This window comes from Phacochoerus africanus, chromosome 13 (assembly GCF_016906955.1).
Source record: "Phacochoerus africanus isolate WHEZ1 chromosome 13, ROS_Pafr_v1, whole genome shotgun sequence".
Taxonomy (NCBI): Eukaryota; Metazoa; Chordata; class Mammalia; order Artiodactyla; family Suidae; genus Phacochoerus; species Phacochoerus africanus.
The window spans coordinates 23,433,091-23,446,613 of NC_062556.1; the positions used below are offsets into that span (position 1 = coordinate 23,433,091).

At 38.9% G+C, this 13,523-nt stretch overlaps 1 protein-coding gene across 4 annotated transcripts in view; it reads left to right on the forward strand.

The window, feature by feature from the left end:
* ENOX1 (ecto-NOX disulfide-thiol exchanger 1) overlaps nucleotides 1-13,523 on the forward strand; it is a 659,885-nt gene that overhangs the window by 310,179 nt on the left and 336,183 nt on the right. Inside the window, exon 1 of one of the 4 annotated variants that reach the window (XM_047756007.1) lies at nucleotides 10,592-10,611. The exons of the other annotated variants lie outside the window; for them this stretch is intronic. The gene's annotated coding sequence lies outside the window, so the exon portion shown is untranslated. Of the gene's footprint in view, nucleotides 1-10,591; nucleotides 10,612-13,523 lie in introns of those variants that run through there. 4 annotated transcript variants of the gene reach the window in all.

Here is a 13,523-nt window from a genome sequence, read left to right on the forward strand (position 1 = left end):
GAGCATCTAATTTGTAGCTTTCCTGTGAGATCCAGAAATACACATTTAAAAACTCACCCAGGGAGTTCCCATTGTGGCACAGAGGGAACGAATCCGCCTACGAACCATGAGGTTGCGAGTTCAATCCCTGGCCTCGCTCAGTGGGTTAAGGATCCAATGTTGCTGCGGTTGTTGTGGAGGCTGGCAGCTGTTATCTCCTTTTTGACCCCTAGCCTGGGAACCTCCATAGGCCATGAGTGCAGCCCTACAAAGCAAAAGTGAATAAGTAAAATAAAATATATAAAAATAAAAACTCACCCAGGCGTTCCTTGGTGGCACAGTGGGTTAAGGATCTGGCATTGTCACTGCCGTGGCTTAGGTTGCTGCTGTGGCATGGGTTCAGTCCCTTACATGGGAATTTCCACATGCCAGAGGTACAGCAAGAAAACCAACCAACCAACCAAACAAACAAACAAAAAACCCCAAATAAAAAATAAAACAAAACGAAAAACAACTGCAGGGATCAGGGCATCTCATGCAGATGGTCCTTTGACCTTTTGGAGCACACGACCTGTAGAGGCTCAGAGGACCTGTGTCCTGGTCCCAGCTCTGCCACTTCCTGGTTGTGTGACCTCCGACAAGTCCATGAACCCTGTGCACATCCATGCATTTGTCTTGGAATGCCTCCGTAGCTGTGCCCTCTGCCCTGAAGATGAAAGATGTGCATCTGAAAGGTACCAGTGAACTGTGAAGAGGTCTCATTATTGGCAGTGAGGGGGCCTCAGCCCACCAAAGGGCCATCAAGAAGCCTCAGCCCTGATGACAAGGTTCTTTAGGACTGGGGACCATGAGGGGGATCAGAGCTGGACTTCTGGCCCCGTTCTTCCAGGAAATCCACCTGTCTCTTCTAGAGCATCTCGATTGACGATCCAGCTGAGATGCCAGGGCTCAGCAGGCATAGAGTAAGGGAGTTAGTCTTTGCTAAGGCAGACAGCCCCCTAATGAGACAGCTCGGGTTGTTAACAGAGCTCTACAGATGAGGCCAGAGTAGGCCTACCAGTAGATTTCAGCTTATCTGTGTAGACAGCTGCCTGGGAAAGGGTTAATTAGAACAGGCTGTCTGAGTTGAGTGGGGCCAGAGCCCAGGACCTGGGTGGGGAAAGCAGAGGGGAGGGTTGGGCGCCCAACGCTGTTCATTGTTCCCTCCCAGCTGTTTAAGTTAATACTCCCTCTCAACCCCTGGCGTTTGGCTGCAGTCACCAGTTCACATGCCAAAGTGAAGCGAGCAGAGAGATTTGGGGCGAAAAAAAATAAAGGAGAGGAGAGATATTTTTTAAATTTCTTGAGATAAAAACACTTGGTGTTAGCTGGAGACATGTGCCTGAACTATCATTGCTTCTGGTTTAGGAATTTAGCAGCTACCCATAGGTGCTTACTGGGATGGAATAAAATAGGACTGAAACAAAGCAAAACAAAATAAGCCTCTCCATTGGAAATTTAGGCCATTATAAAACTGGTTTGAATTTTATTTTATTCCACTTTAATTTTAATAGAATCCAAGAAGAAAAAGAGCTGAAATCCAAAATTGCCTCTTTGTCTCTAGAGGTGAATATGAAATAGATATGCCTGCTTTACTTAACCCATGAGCAGAAAAGCTAATTATTATTGCTTTGCTCCCTGTCTGCTGAGAGAGAAATAGAGGCACTTACAAATGTGTACAGAAATGTGTCTGAATATAAACAAGCGTTGCATTAATATATGTGTTTCATGGTTAAAGATTTTGATGTTTTCTAGGAAAGCCATTGTTTATATAATAAATTAACGAAAAATTGTGTTGAGAGCCTTGTTTTTTCCTTGAGATCTATTGTTTTTCTTTTCTTTTTTTAATATTGATTTTTATTTTTTCCATAATAGCTGGTTTACAGTGTTCTGTCAATTTTCTACTGCACAGCGATGTGACCCCGTCACACATACATGTATACATGCTTTGTTCTCACATTCTCATGCTCCATCATAAGTGACCAGACATAGTTCCCAGTGCTACACAGCAGGATCCCATTGCTTCTCCATTCCAAAGGCAATAGTTTGCATCTATGAACCCCAAATTCCCAGTCCCTCCCGCTCCCTCCACCTCCCTCTTGGCAACTACAAGTCAGTTCTCCGTGTCCATGATTGGAGATGTATCGTTTTCCAACCTATGTGATCAACAGCTACGGGAGAATTTTTCCTTGATGCTAAAGAAGTACTTGTGAATTTCCCCTTCTTTATTGATTGATTATAGATGTATTCCTTACTTGGGTGTTATTTTTCCTCATTGAAATAAGTCTTGGAGTTCCCATTGTGGCTCAGTGGAATTGAATCTAACTGATATCCATGAGGACTCAAGTTCGATCCCTGGCCTTGCTCAGTGGGTTAAGGATCCGACATTGCTGTGAGCTCTGGTGTAGGTCGCACACATGGCTCAGATCCCATGTTGCTGTGGCTGTGGTGTAGAAGGGCAGCTGCAGCTCTAATTCGACCCCTCGCCTGGGAACCTCCATATGCCATGGGTGCGGCCCTAAAAAGACAAAAAAAAAAGTCTCATAAATAAATGTAGGTCACAGTTGGAGGTGCTGTCATGATACTTGACCTATCATTGAAGAGAACCTCAAAATTTCCTGGGGGAGTAGATGGATAGTTACTTGTGTTTAGTCAGAGACAGCTCACTAGGTTGCCAGGGGAGGTTTGTGTTAAGAATAATGGAACTGGAGTTCCCACTATGGCTCAGCTGCTTAAGATCCTGACATAGTGTCCATGAGGATGTGGATTCGATCACTGGGCTTGCTCAGTGGGTTAAGGATTGGACATTGCCACAAGTTGTGGCGTAGGTCACAGAAGTGGCTCGGATCCTGTGTTGCTGTGGCTGTGGCCCAGGTCAGCAGGCAGCTGCAGATCTGATTTGACCCCTAGCCTGGGAACTTACATATGCCGCAGGTGCGGCCGTAAAAATGAAAGAAAGAAAAAATAAAAAGAATAACGGAATAGTACATGGAGTTCTTGCTGTGGCACAGTGGGATCCACAGTGTCTCTACACGAGTTCAATCCCCAGCCTGGCGTATTGGCTTAAGGACTCAGTGTTGGCACAACTGCGGCGTAGGTCACAATGCCCGCTCTGATTTGATCCCTGGCCCAGGAACTCCATATGCTTTGGGGTGGCCAAAAAAGAAAAAATAATAATGCAATAATACTTATATTAATTAATAATTATATTAATTATTCCTACTTCATGATGTATCATTAGAGTTACCCTATCCAGTACTGATTCAAGGCGTAAAAATCAGAGAAGGGCAAAGGATGAATCTTAGAAAAATGGGAATGGTCTCAACCTGTGCCCATCTCTCCACTCTTATTTCTTGCCACTTCCCTTCTTGTTCTCTACACACCAGAGAAGGGTTTTTTTTCCATGTTTCACACCCTCCATTGTTCTGTTCTCTCTGGCTCCCATCCATTCTTTTTTTTTTTTTTTTTTTTTTGAGTTCTACACCCAGAGTATGTGGAGGTTCCCAGGCTAGGGGTCAAATCAGAGCTATAGCTACCGGTCTGTGCCACGGTCCCAGCAATGCTGGATCTGAGCCACATCTGCAACCTATACCACAGCTCATGGCAATGCCGGATCCTTAACCCACTGAGCAGGGCCAGGGATCAAACCCACAACCTCATGGTTCCTAGTTGGGTTTGTTAACCACTGAGCCACGAACTCCCCATTCATTTTTTTTTCTGACCAGTAAGTATTGACTACTTATTCTTAAGGCCTCAGGAAAAAAAGTGATTTCTTTTTTATTTTTTTGTCTTTTTGCCATTTTCTTGGGCTGCTCCCGCGGCATATGGAGGTTCCCAGGCTAGGGGTCGAATCAGAGCTGTAGCCGCCGGCCTACGCCAGAGCCACAGCAACTCAAGATCTGAGCCGTGTCTGTAACCTACACCACAGCTCACAGCAAGGCCGGATCCTTAACCCACTGAGCAAGGCCAGGAACCGAACCCACAACCTCATGGTTCCTAGTCAGATTCGTTATCCACTGATCCACGACGGAAACTCCAAAAGTTATTTCTTTGAGAAATCTTTTATGACCTTTCCCTCTATTCCCAATCTAGCATGTTCTTCAATCTTTCTCCTAGCCCTTGGCACAAAGGATAATTTCTATTCCTTCCACTGTGTCTTCCCACCTCTACTGAAAATTCCAAGATGGCAGGAACTGTATCCCATCCATCGTTACATCTCTGGCAAACCAGCACAGCGCTTGACACATCTTAGATACTTGACTGATGTTTGTTAGAAAACTGGATAGGTGGCTGGATGACTAGATGGATACATGGCTGGGTGGCTGGATGAATGGAAGACTCTCACGCTCAGAAGAAAAGGGTCGATGGTGACTCATGAGTCAAGTTCTTACTCATGGCAATTTGAGCCAGGAAATTTGGTTCTTAGATTCTTAGTTTGATTGACTGATTTATTTAACTGTCATGCAAAAAAGCAAGTGATAGGCAGCCTGTAAAATATGAACATCGAAATATGAAAATTGATAACATCACAGTTATTTCCTGGGCCAAAAATGGGAAAGCACATCAGTTTTGGAAGCTCTCTAAAAAGTGTATTTTTAACATTTAACTTTTTCTGTAAATGGTTTTCTCTATGATGTAGTATGTTCGACATCTCTAGAACAGTGCTGGCAAGCCTTTCAGTCAATTATATGCTCATTGGCAGAGTCTTCCAAAATATTGTGGTAAACTTGGGAGCTGTATGCCATTCAGCAGCTCACATGACATTTCCATGTCAGTATGTTGCTTTTCTGTTGCATTTGGTTCACTCATCACTTGAGCGCTTTTTGCCAGCTTTTGTTCTCAGGATGGAACAGGCTTGAATTGGGGGATAAAAATAGGCAAAATGGTCTGAGTGCCCCAAACAGCAGGTATAGTCACAATGGTATAGTCCAGTGCCAGAGAAAGCAAGTTAGAATTCACTCTCTGGGCTCTTTCATTCCGGAGGGATTTGTGTGTAACTGTTTGCCATGGTTTAATTCCAAATAGCCATCTTTAGACCTCTAGAAATAGAAAACCACAGCCTGATCTTATAAAAATATAAAGCAATAAATCAATAAATCACCCCCCACACACACACACGCACACGGCTAAGCTTTACACTAGGCTGTTGGCATGGTCACCCCTGAGAAGGAAATTTCTGGGGATCTCTTAGGTTTCTTAGAACACACCTGCAAGATTAGTATAGTTTGAAGCCAAGCAGCTGCTGGTGACAGTTTTTTTTCCCCTAAAAGGAGATGAAATAATTCAGACCAGTGATCTGACATTTCCCAAGTCCCTGTAGAAGAACAAATAAGAATCAGCGAAGTGGCATCTTGCTTGATGCTTTATTTTGGAAATTTGAGAATTTCTTTAGCAAACCACCCCCCCACCCCCCGCCACAAGCACCCCTTGACCTAATTTAGTAAGTTCTAACTGAAAGGTCTCTCTCCCAGAGCATGGTTCAGAAGTGGCATGTTGTTTTCTTAGAGATTTTTTTTTTTTTCCTTTTAAGTCCCTGGAAAAATTCAGGTCAATCTGATATGTTTGCGTTGAAGTAAACTGACATCTGGATTTCAATCCTAATGGAGCGAAGAGTCAATACAAATACAACTGCACAAACTCCATCGTGTGTACAATAATCATAAACTAAGCCCTTCTGAATGAAATTGCTGTCGGAAAATGTGTCCGCTCACCAAACACTAAGCGCATTCCTCAAGCAGATCTCAATAAAAATTAAAATGGGTTTGTGTTTAGAGAAGCCGGTCGTATCCACGTCACATGAAAAGGACTTCGTGAAAGAGACAACACATTAAGGAATGTTGCTTTGAAAAACGTGCACCCGGCGGATAGAGAACTTGAACCTCCCTCCACGAGTAAATGCCTCAGCTCTAATTCATGTTTCATCCAATACATATAATTTACTAAGCTCTGGTTCCACTGGGCTCTTCAGGGAGCTGAATATGTGGCATAATTGTGCAGCAAGTTGAATATTCAGGAATATAAATAAACTCTACCCTTATACTTGTATGGCATTAATGATTTTTTTAAAATCACAGTATGGACATGACTGCATGTCCTATTTTTCTGCCTCCCTGAAGGAAAAGAAGTAATAGCATCAGCACCAGCAATGCTATTTAATGTTTTCTGTGTCCCAGGCCCTTTTTTCATGTGTTACATAGTAACACATTTAATTCTCTCAGTAACCCAACAAGCATGTAAGGCATGATTATTTCCCAGTTTACAAATGAGCCAGCTAAGCAGAAAGAGGGTACGTAACTTGCTCAGGGCCACACAGCCTGTAAGTCTGGTGCAGATGCAGAATTTGAACCTAGGCAGACTGGTTCCAGAGTTTATACTCCGAATAACTCTACTGTTCTGCCTGTCACCTCTGTAGGCGCATCTGATTTATGGCCCAGTGTTGGAGTTCACCGTGTAGGGAAATGCTCTGTCAGAGCCCTTAGGCACTGTCCCCAAGGGGGAGAAGGGGACTGGATTGTGTGCATTAACCATAGCTGTTGCTGGCATCTTAGTGTTGGAGAATCTGCGACGGGATTTTCCCTTGGTTTGCTGCTTTGCACTGTACGCTAAAATTACAAAGTTGTTCTTCATGTACCAAATTTGTAACCTACTTAGTATATGTCAGACTCTCTTCCAAAAGATGGGATACAGTGGTACATGAGACATGGAACTCAGTCTCATGGAAAGCTACGTAGAAGGACTGCACACTAATTGTGATGCTGGTAACAGCCATTGCCACATGTGAATGCCTCAGAAGTGGCAGGGCAGACAGGCAGGATGACAACATGCTGTTCTTTCCTGGTTCCCGAAGGCTCGTGCAATTCACATACCATGATCTAGAGATTCTTTTAAGCTCTGATTTCATTCATAGGAAGGGGCTTCTGTAATATCTAGAGATTGTTTACGTTTTTGGTTGTTATTTCATTGCAAAGACATTTTGGTGGCTTCCCTATACTCAGTAGATAATAGATGTAGATATTATGTATGTGTGTACACACACACACACACACACACACACACACACACACTTTCCATAAAGACTTCCAATAGTGATCTGAGGTCTATTACTACTTGTCAACTTTTCCAAGCCCTAATTTTTGCTAAAAGGGAATATTACATGTAGGACTCGCCAACCCTGAGAACATACGTCTGGAAACTTAGCAGCAGCTGGAAAATTCTCATTCAGGAATGAGTAAAAAAGAAAGCTTACATTTTTTTTTTCTTTAGGGAAAGCAAGCCAGCATTCATTTTTAAAGCTCCTACAAGATGGGAAGTATTTAAAGTCTGCTGTTGAATTTCAGATGTTTGCCTAGATCAAATGACATTGGAAAAACTCTTTATTTGAAGTGTTTAAATATGGAGCAAAGGAAATTTGAAGATGAATGAGAATACCATCCACAGACTCTACAATCTTTCTTATTTTGACATTTGTCTCTTTTTAAGGTTTTCCACTTCATTTTTACTTTTTCCAAATCCATATCACAGAGTAGTTTATTATATCTGGAAAATTCAAATTCATGCCACATCAGATGCCTCTCAGATTTCAAGTGACATAAATTCTGTGGTATCCTACTGTGCCTAAAGTCATTTAAGCTTTATCATGTTCGATGGTGGCTGTATTGTCACCTAGAAATGAAAGTTGGGAATGTGGTTCACAGACCCCGATGCTGATGGACAGTTTGTTATCTCACTTATTGGAAATCACCGTGGGAATAAATGAGGACTCAGGATATTTCCAGATGGCTCCAATTTAAGCAGTCTTCCATTGATGTATTAGCGAGCTGGGGACAAGTGTGCCCCCTTCTCTCATAACGTGTCAGATACCATCATGGAGAGTCATGAAGGACAGGCATTTACACACCTCATATTTTTCATAGATATTTTAACCACAGTTGTTTGTTCCGTCAACACCCAACATTCATGAAGTTGGCTGTTTTTGTCCTGTCTTTTAAGAAACGTTTCTGCAATATGTCTTGTCACAGGATTTGTAGAAGATGTTTCTATTTGAGACCTTAAAATGTACTATTTTAATTTCTGAAATACCAACAAGACCTTATTTAAATGCCGAGGGCTCCGCTATGAAGCATCATCTAGTGGGATGATTTACAGGTAGTTTTTTTTTAATGCTCATAAATATTTCACATTCAAAATGTTAACTATTTTAAAACTATTTTTATCAATAAAATGCATATATATTTTTTTAATTGAAAAATACAGTCGGCTTATAATGAAAAGCTGTTATCCTGGACCTCACCCCCAGTCTTACTGTACAGAGAAAAGCATATAATTCTTTTGTATATTTCAATATTTATTCTTTTGTCTTAGTGGCACTAAGTAAATGTATGATACTGGCTGAGTCAAGTGTGTGTGTGTGTGTGTGTGTGTGTGTGTGTATAATCACCATTTGTTGATTTGTGACATTTAGGTATTATTAATATGTTGACTTACTCTTATGACAGCTTATTTGCTTATTTGTGCTACTACTGTCCCATTCCCAATATACTACCATTTTTAGTTCTTTTCATGTTCCTATATATTTTTAAATAATATACTATAGGCAGTGTCTAATGACTTCGTACTTTCTGAGATGAGATTATTATCCTCTCCATAACTTCCTCTCCCTTTCATACCTTCCAGTTTTTCTCACTTGTGCTTTTGAGTTTACATGATTAAGGTTGACATCATTTATACTGTAGTTTGAACCATCTTAAGACTTTAGTGTTTTGTCTGCAGGTTGTCTGCTGAACAAAACACTGCTAAAGGTTAAAAAAACTCAATAAAAGGAGTTCCCTGGTGGTCTAGTGGTTAGGACTTGGTGCTTTCACTACTATGGTGTGGGGTCAATCCCAGGTCTGGGAACTGAGATCCCATATCAAACCACTGCACACTGTGGCTAAAATTAAAAAACCAAACAAAACTCAATAAAAAATAGGAGTATGAGTATTGAGTAAGCATTACTCACTGCTAATTGAAGTGGTATACTATGATTACATTGCCTTATTTTCTGTAGTCTTTCGTTTTTCCTAGAGTTTCTAATCGTTTTTATTTTTCTTTGCATAATCTGTTTTATGGCATCCTTACTTACGTACTTTCAACTTCTTAGGTGGTAGAATGAAATCTTTGCAAGTATACTTCCCTAGATACTTGCTGCTGTACCAAGATACTTCCCTAGATAACTTGCTGCTGTACCAAGCTGGAGCAACTGCTGTCTAGGCATCTTGTTTTGCATGATCTTCTTGGATCCTGCCTTTATCTTTCTCACTTTAATCCCATGTACTGCTGAAGCCTACCCCTGGAATCTTCCTAAAAATGGTATTTAAAAGTAAATAATCTGAATTTCTGCATATCCGAAAATGACTCAGTTAATGTTTTGGCTAGATTGAGATTATAGGTTAATAATTTCCCTTGAGAACTTGAAATACATTGCCCTATTTTTTAGCCACTAGTATTGCTGATAAAAAATCTGATTCTTGCCTCTTTTTTCCCCCTCAATTTTTAGAAACTGATTTTTAGAATCTCTTACTAAAACATTTCTGATTGTGGTTCTTTTCTTGATTGTCCCTTTTGATGGGCTTCTTGCTGAGCCCTTTCATTTTGAAGACGTGTGGCCTTTAGTTGTGGGAATTTCTTTGAAATTATGTCTTTGATTATTCTCTTTCCTCTGCTTGTCTTTAGAATTCCTTTTAGAATTTGTAGTGGTTGAGCCTTCTGGTTAGTTTCTATACATCTTTTCTCTTAGGCTCTCTCTTTCTCTCTCTCTCTTTTTTTTTTTTTTTTTGCTTAATTTTTGGGTGACTTACTCAAAGTTGTTTTCTTACCTTATATTGATTTTTTAAAGATTTTAACAATTGCCCTTTAAATTTTCTAATACCACTCCTAATTCTCTGAGTGTTTCTTTTAAAAATACAGTGGCATTCGTGATTTCAGAATTTTTAAATTCCTCTTCTAGTCTTCAAATTATTTAGGTTTTCTGAAGGATTGTTTCTGTTTAGTTGGTTTTTGCTTATTGCAGGTATTTTCCTTTATCGTTCCAACTTTCCTCAAATGTCTGTCCATACTTGTTATCCAAATGTGCCTAAGAATGAAAATTTGACTGGGAACTCTGTATTGTCCAAGATTGTTGCCCATCGCTGTGCTTTTTCTAGGGTGTTTGTAGGAAATCTGGCCGTCTCCCTGCACGGTTCTCCAAGATTCCATACTCTCGTGATCATCCTTCCTTCTTCCATTCAGGTTATAACTTCATCAGCTTTCTGATCAACTCTGTCATCTGGAATTTTGCTATAATGTTTCATCCATTCCAATTTCCTTTGATTTTGTAGATTTTGTGACTACTTGGCTTCTTGACTTTTATTTAATGGGAACCTGGGATAAATCGATGTGATCAGTGTGCCATCTTGAGCTGGAAACATCTAGAACCAGTATAAATCTCTTATCTTTTAACAGCTGGTAGAGGAGCTAAAATATAAAATAATTTGGTATTGCCTCACCAAAAAGTAGCTCTAAGTTTCTTTTGTTTCTTTCCTTCAGGGAATCAGCATTATCTCTATGACTTTTGAGGTAAGAGTTTTTATGAAGTCAACTTTGTTATCTTATGATACCTTATGTCTTCTTGGAAGTAGTTGTTACAGATATTACTAATAGGTACAATGTTACCAATCAATTATAATGTTTCTAATAAATCACTCTGGTTTATCCAGTTTCTATGTATGTAAGTATAAATCCAAACTAATTTAGACTGTGTTTCAGGGAAAGAAGTATATGTTCAATTGTGAATATAAACACAAGAGCACAGACTTCCAGTGAATCCAAACATAAATATGCGGAATTGATGTAATAGGTGGGTTTTTTTTTAATTAAAAAAGCCTTTATTTTTGAAGTAATTTTAAGTTTACCAAAAGAGTTACAAAAAAAATAGAGTTCCTCTATACTTTTTACCGGGCTTCCCCTGAAAATACCTATGATATCTGTGTATCGAAACGAATAAATTAACTTTGGCAAAATACAATTCACTATACTCCATATTTTACACAGACTTTACCGGATTTTCAAATCCATCCTTTTTCTATGCCATGATTCAATATAGGATATATTGGGGATCATTTCCCCTTAGTTTCATCCAATCTATGACAGTTTCAATTTTTCCTTGTCTTTCATGACCTTGACAGTTCTGAAGAATACTAGTCAGATATTTTATAGAATATTCTTCAGGTTTTTTTTTTTTTTCCTGATGTTTTGTAATGGTTAAATGAGGGGTTTGGATTCCAGGGAAGACTGCCACAGAGGTGAATTCCCCTCCTCATCATGTGAAAGGTGTATGAAATCAGCATGACTTTTATCAGAAAAGTGCCCTTGGCTCTCTTGATTAAGGTGATAGCTACCCGGTTTCTTTACAGTTACCATTTTCTCTGTTCTTATTACATCTGTTTCCAGCAAATCACTAGGTCTAGCACATAGTCAGGGGAAGAGAAATTATTGCATCTTCCGGATAGGAGAGTATCAAAGAATTTTGGACATATGTTAAAACTACCACATTAATTAATAAATATTTTAGGGGCTACATTGAAAGCTTCCCTTGTTAAAGCTTTGCCAGTGAGTTTTAGTATTCATCATTAGATCTTACCTGCAGCAGTTCCTACTGGGTTTTCTAATTAATTTCTGATTCCCTCCTTTCCATTACACTTCCTACTTAGAATTCTGTAAGGAAGACTTGTCTCTTCTCTCCCACTTATTTATTTATTTAGTCAATCATTTATTTTTAGAATTATGAATTCCTGCTTTTTAATTTATTCTTTAGGTTATATGTTCTGGCACTATCATTTGTTTTGTCTCTCAGATTGCTCCAGTTTTGGCCATTGGGAGCTCTTTCAGGTTGGTGTCTGTGCTTTTTGACATGCCCAATATTAGTATTTTTTCATTATCATCATTTTTAATGCCACCATGCTTCCCCACACTATATAAGGTGCTTCAAACTGATCCATGATACATATTTAAACTAGCCCGCAGAAGGACAGATCAATAATCCTATAAATATTTACTTAATGTTAAATGACTATGCTAGTTGCTGTGGGGAGCAATGAGGTTTAAGATATAATTTCTGCCTGTAAGAATTCTATAATCTATTTTCAGAGATAAAACAAACTAATGAAAGATAATGGAAAATACAAGGCAGCACAAGATTAAATTAGTAAGGCTGTAAAGCTCACAGCAGAGCACAAATTAGCTGAATATATCAAGAAAGAAAACCCAGAAAGATGGATATAGTTTGGTCAAGTGAAGTAGAAAGAAAAAAAATAAGTGAAAGTGTTGTTATTATAGGGTTTGAGAAGTAGAGGTAATATCATCTTAGATGTAGTTGATAGCTATCTTGGTTAGTAAGATAAAAATCAACTAAAACTGATATAAGAAGAAATAGAAAATAGGGATAGCTCTATATTTGTTAAATTAATCGAATTTCCACCACACCCAAAAAACCCCTCCAGATTCAGGTGGTACTACTAGTGAATTCCTTCAAATATTTGAGGAAGAAATAATATTAACCTTAAGTAAAGAAAGAAAATAGAGTTATAACACTTCCTAAGTCACCTTCTGAGATCTATATTGCTTTAATACCAAGTCCTGATAAGGACACTGTTAAAGAAAATCTATTATGACCACAGACAAAAAAAAAAAAAATTTAACCCACAGTTAGGAATAGAATGAAGTGGTGTATTAAAAGAGTGACATATCATGACCCAATTGAATTTATTCCAGATATGCAGGTATGTTTTAACATTTAAAAATTAGTGCATGTTAATGAAATCAAGGCTAAAAATCGTATAATCTTAATAGACCCAGGAACAGCATTTGACAAAATTCAGCATTCATTCAAGTTAAAAACTCTCATAAAAGAAGATATAGAGGGAATATATTTCAATGTAATAAAGGCTACTTATGACAGACTCATGGATAACATCATGTTCAGTGGTGAAAACCTGAAAGCCTTTTCTCTATTCAGGAACAAGACAAGGATGCTCACTCTTACCACTGCTCTTTTACATAATATTGGAAGTCCTAGCCACGACAGTCAAACAAGAAAAATAAATAAAATGCATCCAAATTGGAAGGGAAGAAGTTAAACTGTCACTCTTTTCAGATGACAGTATACTTTAGATAGAAAACCCTAAAGTCTTTATATAGAAAACCCTAAATGATTTCAGCAAAGTTGCAGGATACAAAATTAATAATACAGAAATATGTTACTTTCCCATACACCAGTAATGAACTATCAGAAAGAGAATGTAGAAAAAGCAAGCCTGTTGAAATTTGCATCAAAAAGAATAAAGTACCTGGGAATAAACTTAACCAAGAGATGAAAACCTATAAACTATACAAATACTGATGAAGGAAAATGAAGATGATACAAAGAAATGGAAAAGACAGTCCATGCTTTTGGATTGGAAGAATTAATATTGTTAAAATGGTCACGCTAC